Raw genomic sequence first — 12,727 nt, 5'->3', positions numbered from 1 at the left:
TTGACCAGCAAAGAACTTAATGTATTCCGTACCTATTAGACAAACTATAGGAAGATACACTACTACAGCAGTCCTAGGTAGTGAGCTCCCCTTTACTTGGTTTGTGCATTGGGTACATTATAATTATTAGTCCCTATCATTTCATGTCACAAACCAAAACAACAAAAAGTGGGCTTTGATTTAAAATATAAAACTTTGTTTCCTTTCAAAATTTGGTTTCAGAACCAGAAGTGTTTTAAAAAATTTGTGGCATCTGCATATTTCAGGCCACTAAATTCCAGACTGGTAGCTTTAATATTAAACACAATCATTGTTGAACTGATGTTAGAAATGTATATGAAAATAAGAATTGCCACCTATATCAGATCAATTGCTACTAAAAAAAAAAAAATACCAAAGATGTAGACTCTATTCCTTTATGCAAAGATATTCACTTTGTGGTGAAAAGATTTACTTTTTATTCTAGCACAAAGGAGTCAAGAACACAGGATGGATGGTATATGTTGAGTAGCCCAGACTCAATAAATCTTCAATGATTTTTTCTCTCTCAATACCCACAATATTTTAGAGGTCATTTATAAATGTATTCTAATGTTTAAAATTTCATATATATATATATATATATATTTAATTTTATTTTTTTGGTGCAGCAATCAGTTAACTGACTTGCCCTGGGTCATACAGCTAGTAAGTGTCAAGTGTATGAGACAGAATTTGAACTCAGTTCCCCCCAACTCTAGGGCTGGTACTCTATACAATGCACCACCTAACTAACTCTTGGAACTAATATTTGAGGTAACTGGCTATGTCTAACCTAAAGAGAAGCAGAAACATAATAGCTCTCTTTAAGCATTTGAAGAATTGCTATGTGAAAGAAGCATTGATCTTGTTCTATTGAGCTTCAGGAGACATGGAGGAATTCAAAGTGATGTGAGTATTTTGCAGAACAGCAGATTGCAGATCAATGTAAGGTAAAACTTGCTAAAAATGAGAACTATCTCAAAATGGGAGGAGGTGCTTCAGAAGTGGCTGTGTTTTCCCTCAAGCAGATTTCTTTAAAGAAGGGCTAGATGATCACATGTTGGAAATATTGTTCAGTGGGGATTAGATGGCCTTTGAGATCCCTTTCACCTCAGAGATTTTTGATTCCATGAAATGCACAGAATAAAATATGTGTATATATATATATGCATGTATATATGTACATGTATAAGTATATATAAGCACATACCACACACGCATATATATATACATGTATGTATACACACATATACACACATATGCACAATACATAATAAATGTCTTGAAGTTTTGGTGAAGCAATCACAACTGTCATAATACATTGCAAGGAACGACAATTCAACCTCCACCCCCTGACAAAAACAAATCAAAGATTCATTTGTTTTGTTTGTTTGTTTTAATTTTTGGTCATTTACTGCTTTTACTATCTTTTTCCTCCATTATTGTCCAGTTCAGTCCCAATGGAAAACTTGAGTTTAGGGAAACGTAAAATTCAATTTGTTATTTCTCAGAGATGTTTATATTTTCAATTTTTTCTCTCACAAAATTAAAGATTTTGATTTCTGTTAAAGAAATGTTATGTGCTAACCAGCAGGAGGGAGAAAGAAACTTACCCCTAATCCTGGTTCCCTTGATTCATTCCATGCAATTGTCCTGTTCTCTTCTTACAGCATATAGCCAGCCATCATTGTGAGGGATAGAATATGTTTTCCCAGTAAAATGTAAACTCTTTTAAAGAGAACTGTTTTGAATTTTTCTTTGTATTCCCAGTGTTTAGTGTAATGCTTTTCTTATAGGAACTAATTAATAAACACTTTTAGGGTCAAATTGAATTTTTGATGACATACAGATTTGGTTCATACTTATGAATGTTGATTGGGCAAGCAATGGTATACTTCAAAATTGGACTATGATTTCCATTTCTTAGGGCAAAAAAACACTATTTCATTCCTATTTAATAACATTTTCTTAATTTTACTGTTCACAATCAACTTTGGCCTCTTTCCTGAGTTTCAGTTGTAGATTTTCATCTGATTCTTGGACACTTTTTCCTTTTGGAAGTCCTACTCTCATCTCAGAATCATTATTTCTGTAGGTATATCCCAGAATCTCTGTTCCTTACTCAGTCAGGGTAAAATTATCTGAAGTCCACCAGTTTCCTTCTGAATGGAATTAATATCCATAAGTTTAAGACTGATTATTCTCAGTTGGAAGTTAAACAAAAATGGAAGTGAGAAAACTTCCCTTTAGCTAGAGTGTTACTTTCCACCAGTGCTATTACTATATGCTTTCTGACTTCTCAGAATTTGAATTCCACCTGGTTAGATATAAATTCTGTTGGCATACATGCGAGGAATCTTTGTGAGATCAACCAATTCTCATATTTATTGTCAGTTATCATTTTTCTCACATGTAACAATTGTTTGCATCCTAAACATAGTGATAGAATAGATTTTGAATGATACAGAAAATCAGAGAAAATCATCATTAAACATATTCTAAGAAAGTATCTCAAATGGTTATAAATGTTCTAAGCTATTTAGTTAAATCTAAAGAACCATTATCTAGATTACATGGGGTAAGATCTAAGGTTGAAACGACCTAACAGTCATTTTTTTATTTTATTTTAATTTTTTTTTATTTTTTTTATTTAACTTTTAACATTCATTTTCACAAAATTTTGGGTTACAAATTGGCTCCCCTTTTATCCCCTCCCCGCCCCCAAACCCAAGCTTTCTAATTGCCCCTGTGACCAATCTGCTCTCTCTTCTATCATCCCTCTCTGCCCTTGTCTTCGTCTTCTCTTTTGTCCTGTAGGGCCAGATAGCTTTCTTTACCCCTTTACCTGTATTTCTTATTTCCTAGTGGTAAGAACATTACAGTTGATCCTAACACTTTGAGTTCCTACTTCTTTACCTCCCTCCCTCTCCACCCCTTCCCTTTGGAAGGCAAGCAATTCAAAATAGGCCAAATCTGTGTAGTTTTGCAAATGACTTCCATAATAGTTGTGTTGTATAGGACTAACTATATTTCCCTCCATCCTATCCAGTCCCCCATTACTTCTATTCTCTTTTGATCCTATCCCTCCCCATGAGTGTTGACCTTGAATTGCATTCTCCTCCCCATGCCCTCCCTTCTATCATCCCCCCCTACCCTGCTTGTCGCCTTGTCCCCCACTTTCCTGTATTGTGAGATAGGTTTTCCTACCAAAATGAGTGTGCATTTTATTCTTTTCTTTAGTGGAATGTGATGAGAGTAGACTTCATGTTTTTCTCTCACCTCCCCTCTTTATCCCTCCACTAATGAGTCTTTTGCTTGCCTCTTTTATGAGAGATAATTTGCCCCATTAAATTTCTCCCTTTCTCCTCCCCATATATTTCTCTCTCACTGCTTGATTTCATTTTTTTTAAAGATATGATCCCATCCTCTTCAATTCACTCTGTGCTCTCTGTCTCTATATATGTGTGCGTGTGTGCATGTGTGTACTGCCACCCAGTACCCAGATACTGAAATGTTTCAAGACTTACAAATATTGTCTTTCCATGTAGGAATGTAAACAGTTCAGCTTTAGTAAGTCCCTTATGACTTCTCTTTGCTGTTCACCTTTTCATGGTTCTTTTCATTCTTGTGTTTGAAAGTCAAATTTTCTTTTCAGCTCTGCTCTTTTCATCAAGAAAATTTGAAAATCCTCTATTTCATTGAAAGACCATTTTTTCCCCTGAAGTATTATACTCAGTTTTTCTGGATAGGTGATTCTTGGTTTTAGTCCTAGTTCCTTTGACTTCTGGAATATCCTATTCCATGCCCTTCGATCCCTTAATGTAGAGGGTGCTAGATCTTGTGTTATCCTGATTGTATTTCCACAATACTTGAATTGTTTCTTTCTAGCTGCTTGCAATATTTTCTCCTTGACCTGGGAACTCTGGAATTTGGCCACAATGTTCCTAGGAGTTTCTCTTTTTGGATCTCTTTCAGGTGGTGTTCTGTGGATTCCTTGAATATTTATTTTGCCCTCTGGTTCTAGAATCTCAGGGCAGTTTTCCTTGATAATTTCATGGAAGATGATGTCTAGGCTCTTCTTTTGATCATGGCTTTCAGGTTGTCCCAAAATTTTTAAATTGTCTGTCCTGAATCTATTTTCCAGGTCAGTTGTTTTTCCAATGAGATATTTCACATTATCTTCCATTTTTCCACTCTTTTGGTTTTGTATTGTGATATCATGCTTTCTCACAAAGTCCTTAGCCTCCATCTGTGCCATTCTAGTTTTGAAAGAACTATTTTCTTCAGTGAGCTTTTGAATCTCCTTTTCCATTTGGCTAATTCTGCTTCTGAAAGCATTCTTCTCCTCATTGGCTTTTTGAACCTCTTTTGCCAATTGAGTTAGGCTAGTTTTCAAGGTGTTAATTTCTTCAACATTTTTTTGGTTCTCCTTTAGCAGGGAGCTGATCTGCTTTTCATGCTTTTCTTTCATCTCTCTCATTTCTCTTCCCAGTTTTTCCTCCACCTCTCTAACTTGATTTTCAAAATTCTTTTTGAGCTCTTCCATGGCCTGAGCCCATTGGGTGGGCTGGGACACAGAAGCCTTGATTTCTGTGTCTTTGCCTGATGGTAAGCATTGTTCTTCCTCCTCAGAAAGGAAGGGAGGAAATGTCTGTTCTCTGAGAAAGTAGCCTTCAATATTCTTATTTCTTTTCCCTTTCCTGGGCATTTTCCCAGCCAGTGACTTGACCTCAGAATATTGTCCTCACACCCACCTCGCCTCCTGGTCCTCCAAGCCAGTGTTTGGGGACTGAGATTCAAATGCTGCTTCCAGCCTTAGGGCTTTTGGCGGGGGCAGGGCTGCTATTCAGTGTGAGAATTAAGTTCAGATGGTCAGATCAGGGCAGGGCTGCCTCTCAGGCTCAGTTCCCTCAGGGGGTTTATGCACAGACCTTCCACCATGGATCCAGGCTCCCGCCAGCTTGGGGAACCCCTGTCTGCAGCTGCCTCTCAGCTTCTACCTCCCTGGGGGCCCTAATCATGGGGGCACCTCACTCCCCTCTCGACCCACCAAAGAGACTCTCTCAACGGCCCCCATCACCTGTGGGTGGAGGGACTTGTGCGGCTGCTGGAGATCCCGTCGCTGAAGCCTCCTCGGGTCTGTTTCTTTTGGTGCCATGGCCACAGCAGGTCTGGGCTGGGCTGGGCTCCGCATCTGCAGCGCGACGGACCTTTTGCGAGAGGTTTGCAGGTCCCTCTGTGGGTGGAGGGACCTGCGTGGCAGCTGGAGATCCCGTCCCCAAAGCCCGCTCGGATCTTTTCCTCTTGGTGCCGTGGCCGCTGCAGGGAGGCCCTCAGCTTCCAGGCTCAGCGCCCAGTCCGCAGCCCGAAGGACCCCCCGCGAGAGCTTTGCAGGTCCCTCTGGAACCGAAATCTCCCTCGCTCCAATATTCCATGGCCTCTGGGTGCAGAATTCGCCGTGAGTTACTCCCCTGTAGCTGTTCTGTGGTTTGTGGGTTCGGAACTATGTGTATGTGTGTCTTTCTACTCCGCCATCTTGGCTCCACCCCCATATAGTCATTTTACCACTGTAAATTAATTGAGAACTAAAAGAATTCTTAAAATGTGTGTTACTGCTCCAAGAAAACCAACTATTATGTAGATGAATAGATCCAGGATGATTCAAGAACATATTCAACCTCAGTCTTGGATGCCCTAACATCTGAACAAGTTGAAATACATGTGCATTCATTTTATTTTATTTTTTTAAATTTTAAGTTAATTTATTTGTTTTCCGTTTTCAACAATCACTTTCATTAGTCTTAAATTTTCTCCCCCTCCCTCTTTCTTCCCTCCCAGAGACAACTTGCAGTCTTATATGGGTTCTACAAGCACATTCTTATTAAACACATTTTCACATTAGTCATGTTGCATAGAAGAATTAAAATGAATGGGAGAAACCACAAGAAAAACCAAAACAAAAGAAAACATAATACAAAAGAAAACATTCTGCTTTATTCTGTGTTCCAGTTTCATCATTCTTTCTCTGATTGTGGATGACATTTTGCCACAAGAGTACTTTGGGAATGCTTTAGGTCCTTGTATTCTTGTGAAGGGCTAAGTCTACCAGAAACAATCCTCTCACATTGTGGCTGTTATTGTGTATAATGTTCTCCTGGTTCTGCTCATTTAACTCAGCATCCATTCATGTAAGTCTTTACAGGTTTTTCTGAAGTCCTCCTGTTCATCATTTCTTATGGCACAATAGTATTCCATTAAATTCATATATTACAACTTGTTCAGCCATTCCCCAAATAATGGGCTTTCCCTTGATTTCCAGTTCTTGGCCACCACAATTGATATAAATATTTTAGTACATGTTGGACCTTTTCCCATTTTTATTATGTCTTTGGGACACAGCCTTAGAAGTGATACTGCTCGGTCAAAGTATATGCACATTTTTGTAGCCCTTTGGGCATAGTTCCAAATTGTTCTCCAAAATGCTTGGATCAGCTCACAGCTCCACCGACAATGAATTAGTTTTCTAACTCTCCTACATCTTCTTCAACATTTATCATCTTCCTGTTTTGTTAAGTTAGCCAGTCTGATAGGTGTGATGTAGTACTTCAGAGTTATTTTGATTTGAATCTCTCTGATCAATAGTGATTTAGATCATTTCTTTATATGACTATACATAGCTTTAATTTCTTCCTCTGAAAACTGCCTGTTCATATCTTTTGACCATTAATCAATTGAAGAATAACTTGTATTCTTATAAATTTGACTCAGTTCTCCATGTATTTTAGAAATGAGTCCTTTATCATAGATACTAGTTGCAAAAATTCTTTCCTAATTTTCTGCTTCCCATTAATCTTGGATGCATTGGGTATGTTTTCAACTTAGTGTAATCAAAATTATCCATTTTGTACTTCATAATGTTTTCTATCTCTTCTTTGGTAATAAACTTCTCCATTTTCCATAAATCTGAGAAATATACTATTCCTTGCTCCCCTCATTTGTTTATAGTATCAGCCTTTATGCCTAGATCATGTACCCATTTGGACTTTATTCTTGTGTATGGTGAACAGGTGCAATATGAAATGTACATAAAACTAAGATGGGACTTTTTAAAAGTCCTAAGTATCCCATCAGACTTTCCAACTTTAAAATTTCCTTGGCTGTAATCCATGAAAGTAGAATTGGCATCAAAATCAGAGAAACTTAGTTTGAGATAATGTTGGGGAAGAATTAAAAATGTATCAATGACTACAAGAAGGCTGTTTAATCTTAAGTAGGAAGAGTAAGAAGACTATTTTAAGGCAACTTACACATTGTCAAGCATTTTGTCCTTCCTGAACTGGGATCATCCCCCTACCTATTTCTGTCTGGTGGTGATTAGAATAAAGTGAGAAAGTTTGATAAGTAAGATCTACGTGGTGAGAAGAGGAATTTGAGTCAGGAACTCAATGCATTGCACACAGTGAGTATGTAATATCTGTCATATTGTTGTTGCTGTTCAGTCATTTCAGTCATATTCAAGTCTTTGTGGCCATATTTTGGGATTTTCTTGGAAAAGATACTAGAGTAGTTTGCAGTTTCCTTCTTCAGCTCATTTTATACATGAGAAAATTGGGCAAAGAGAATTAAGTGGCTTGTCCAGGCTCACAGAGCTAGCAAATGTCTGAGATCAGACTTAAACTCGCAAAGATAAATCATCTTTATTATACACCTGAAACTCTATCTACTGTGCCACTTAGGTACCCTACATTTTATATTAGATTAAACAATTGCCAACAGTTATTAATGTCAACAATTATTCAAGAACTCACCCTTACAGAGGTTGTTTGTTTTTAAGATTTGCAAAACACAATTACTCTGTTGTAATGATATTCCCCTTTTAAAAACGGATATTCTAAAATTCAGAGGATAGATAATTTCTGCATAATCAATTAACAACTAGGTATGACATCCCAGACTCAAATTTATGTGTCTAAATTCTAAATCCAATGTTTTATCTTCTTCATGATAGTTTCATCATTTAACATAAACATGGATCACTCCAACTCTCCAATTTGTCTCAGAAATCATCAAAATCAGAGAGGTTAGCAGAAATCTTCACAAAGATATTTCTACTGACTTCAGTTTATGCCTAATACCAGCACTCAGCAGCAGTAGGAAAAGAGCACATCAGTGAACAATGACATTTTTGCTCCCCCTTTCCCCACTGATAATCTCTCCATTTTGCTGAAATAAAAATAAGATACAAACTTTGTTGACCTTAGACATGAAGGAGTCAGTCACAGTGGGAATAAGTATTGAGGCTTGAGCTTCAATTGAACCAGTGGTTCAATTTACATCCACAATATTTCATTGACTGAAAAACCTAAATAAAGATTAAATACATATTTCATATACAGCTGAGTAAGAGAAAAATTTGAAATAAGTATTCATTATTTTTTCTTGCAAATTATCTGAAGACTTTAGAACAACAGGAAAACTAAGTACAGCTATTAGTAAAGATAAGCTTTCCTTGAACTCATAAGTAGAAAAGGTAGATCATATTTGGTTAAAATGCAGTACAAGTGTTTGAGTATTTTTTTGAGTGAACTGAAGGACGTGTCAAATCGCAATATTGTATGAAAAATCATTAAATTCTTTAAAATACTTTAATGAGTGCTAACAACTCTAATTAATGATGAATATGTTATTTGAACACACATTGTTTTAAACATCAACAGAATGTAGTGATCCAATAAATTGATTTTCTAATTGCTCTTCCCTGACACAACAATATTCCATTTCTAGTTTTCCTTCATACACTTGCTAAACACAATTTTTCTTTATAATTAATAGCCTTTTTTTAATCACATGTAAAGATAGCTTTCAACATTCACTTTTGTAAGATTTTGAGTTCCAATTTTTTTTTTCACTCCACTTTGCCCAAGAAGGTAAGCAGTCTGATATAAACTATATGTGTACAGTCATGTTGTGAAAGAAGAACCATAACAAAAGGGAAAATCATGAGAAAAAATAAAATAGTTTGCTTTGATCTGCATTGAGAATCCATAGTTCCTTCTCTAGATGTGGACAGCACTTTCCATCATGAGTCTCTTAGAACCTCCTTAGACCCTTGCAATGCTGTGAAGAGCCAAATCTATCAAAGTTAATCATCACACAATATTGCTGTTACTGTGTACCATGTTCTTCTCCTGCTCACTTTACTCAGCATCAGTTTATGTCTTTCTAGATTTTTCTGAATCCACCTGCTCATTATTTCTTACAGCGCAACAGTACTCCATTATGTTCATATACCCCAAACTGTTCAGCCTTTCCCCAGTTGATGGGCATCCCTTCAATTCCCAATTCTTTGCACCACAAAAAGAGATGCTAAAAATATTTTTGTACATGTAGATCTTTTTTTCATTTTTTATGACATCTTTGGAATATAGACCTAATGGTAAATAAAATTCTTGAAAAAATAAAAGTGGGGGACAGGGTATGTGACCAGAGCCATGGAGAGGAAAATAATGTAGCAGAAACTCCATCTTGGTGACCTTTCCTACCCTGGTGCAGGAGTGTCCTCCGCATAGCCACTGTACCTCAGAATGGGCCATGCTGAGGCTCTTGGCCACTGTGCCAAGAGTTGTCTTGGGTGCTTTTGGCCACAGGCCTCCTGAGTATCAGCATGTTCTATGCTGTAAAGAAGGGCCATGAGCTGCTCCTGACCTGGAGTGAATGTCAAGCACAAGAGAACCAAATTTCCTGTTGCCTGCTTCAGCCCTGATCATGCAACAGAGCAGAAAAAGAAATGTGGCACACAAGAATCCAAAGTGGAGCGAACCATGAGACCCTGTGAGTCATTAGATGCAGAAGAAAGACCTTGCTTAAAGCTTGCAAAGCAAAATACAGACTAGTGCTTTCACTAAGCAAAGGTACATTTTCTTGTATGGGAAATGCAACTGTAGTTTACACAGATGGCTGCTGTTCCAGTAAAAGGAGGAGGAAAGTGCTAGCAGGAATTGGTGTTTATTGGGGACCAAGTCATCTACTAAGATGTGGGTGATAGACCTCCTGGCTGACAGACAAACCAAATACCAGAAATATATGTTGCCTCTAAAGTAATCAAACAAGCCAAGAATCAAACCATCAGTTAAGCTGGTTCTCTACAAAAGACAGTATGTTTGCTATTAATGGTATAAGGAGTTGGGTTAAAGACTGGAAGAAAAATGGCTAGAAAATTAGCAGAGTAGAAGATGTCACTAACAAAGATATGTTAAGCTTGATACAGTTATTCAAGGCATAGAAGTTACATCAAGGCATAGAAGTTAAATGAGTGCACATTCCTGGTCATTCAGGGTTTGCATGCAATGAGGAAGCTGATATATTAGCAAGAGAAGGAGCTAAATCACTTCAAAAATAAACGTAGCATAATTTTTATAATCTAATTAAAAAGCAAACCAAGTGCTCTTTAGTCATTATTGGCTTGAAAACTTAACCTGTAAGCCATATACTATTGCAAGTGAACTTGGGAACATTCCTGTTTGATAAGAGACCCTGTAATTTCCTGTTGAAATATGGTTCAGTATATTAAACTACCATACACTTTTTTCAAAGTGAGAAATAAGCACTTGGCCTACTAGCCTAGAAAAAACAGAAGTGTAAATATATTATACTGTCTAAATAAAAAACACATGGATTGATTTACCCCAGGTTTTTGTTTTTTGTTTTTTGTTTTTTAGAATATAGGTCAACGTATTGTAGAAACATTGCCAAACATTATAGTGCCGGAGTCTCAGATTTATTCTCCAAATCATCTTAGAATTACATATCCAAAATGTCACTAATTGTGAAATATTTATGTGTAATGTCACTTATAAACTTAGATTAGGAATAAAACATTATCATCATCAACAAACATTCTAGAATATCTATCACACACAGTGAAGATCTATTGAGATAATATTGTTGTCTAGGGATCACACTACAAGGAGAGGAATTTTATTGTAGAAATAAAGAAATTATCCAATACTTTAGTTCTAACAACTTCCTTTAGAAATGTCCTTCCATGTGGTTCATGACTCATAAAATGTACTAACCTGTAATTTCAGGTATTAATATTATCAGAAGATGTGCCTTTGAAAAAGAAAATGCATATATATATGCATATATATACATAAATACATATATATGTGTATGCATATATATGTGTGTATATATATACATATACATGTGTATATATATGTATATATATTTCTGAGTAAAGGTGATTGAAAGATCTATATAAAGTTCAAGTAGAATTTTCAAAGACTATAAATGTCTCTAAAATATTTAAATATTCCTTAGCACAGTTTACCCTGAATGTATTACTATATATATGATATACATAAACAAATATAATACATGCCTATATGTAACCTGTATTTTCATAGGTACACACATTCACATATATAGATGCTATATTTTTTGTATATGTTTTACATATTCTTATATATGAAAACATTGATTGAGGGCAATATAAGTTCTTTGTTCCACTGTTTTTCCTTGTATCTTCAATACTTAGTACAATGCCTGGCACGCAACAGGCACCTAGTGACTGTTTACCGATTTATTTTAATTGATTGGAATTCAAATATCTTTCTGCCACTTAAAATAAATTAAAAGGATTAAAACAAATCCATGGCTTAGAAGAAATACAGTAAGACAGCAGCTAACCAATAAATCAATTATTGCTGGTAAACTCAAACACCGAATTTTCTAACTAAATGGAAATAGCAAACTCATTTTTATGCAGGCATCTGAAGAGTTAAGATACATAAAATGTGTAAGAATTCTACAGAATGAGAACAAAAATTCCTAAAGGGGACAGGGACCTTCCTTTTTAACAGTAGGAATGTTTTAATGTTTTTCATTCATGTTTAGCTAGCTGTCATTTTTCCTCACAATCTTATTGAAGCTTCAAGGAAATTTATGTGGTAAATTTACAAGCTATCTAGGGTGTGATAGGAATGGACTCATAGTAACCCTGAAGTTCTATTTTGGATCTTCTAATTTGGTGCTAAGTGATCAGAATCAGAAAAAGTAAGATAAAAAGGTCTTCAAAGACTCCTCAGGGACCCTTCTTTGTGCTGAGTAGGAATTGCTTTAACTTTGATTTCCAAAATATGTGAAAATATGTTGATCATTCCCTCTCAGTATCAGGTATCCCTCTTGCACCCCCGCTAAAAGTATTGGCCCAAGATGTCCCTATAAAAAGTGTGATAATATCTTCTTGAAGGAAGGAGGAGCACTAACCTTTGACAAATTCAACTGATAACAAAAACAGTTCAGCAGAGAAATAGCAAAGAGGAGCTTTATAAGCGGAGAGGAGAGACAGTTATGGAGAAGAGCAAAGCTGATAACAGACAAAGTTACTCAATGGAAGATGGTGTCTTAAGAGGTGTTTCAGAAGTGATGTATCCTTAGGAACTCAGAGTGTCTCAAGAATATTCACTTTCTCAGTGGCATAATTATCTATGGGAAATTGTACTGTTTGAGATGCAGAGAGCAAAGATTTTATTACATGACTTTACCTTGTTATTTATTTTGCTATTCTGCCCTAATCATATGTTTTGCTTTTTGCTTTTTGTCTCCTTTACTTTTTGGGAGATAAGACACTAAATGGATGCTTGAGGCATACAGTCATAATTACAATTATGTAAAACACCCACATACACAGAGAACCTGATAT

The 12,727-nt window shown here is 36.3% G+C and overlaps 1 pseudogene; it reads left to right on the top strand.

The window, feature by feature from the left end:
• The first annotated feature begins 9,612 nt into the window (after positions 1–9,612).
• Positions 9,613–10,420, top strand: LOC140502639 (ribonuclease H1 pseudogene; annotated as a pseudogene).
• Positions 10,421–12,727: the final 2,307 nt, after the last annotated feature.

This window comes from Notamacropus eugenii, chromosome 4, assembly GCF_028372415.1.
Source record: "Notamacropus eugenii isolate mMacEug1 chromosome 4, mMacEug1.pri_v2, whole genome shotgun sequence".
Lineage (NCBI taxonomy): Eukaryota > Metazoa > Chordata > Mammalia > Diprotodontia > Macropodidae > Notamacropus > Notamacropus eugenii.
Note: the sequence above shows the minus strand (reverse complement) of the source record. Positions and strands in the feature narration are given on the sequence as shown.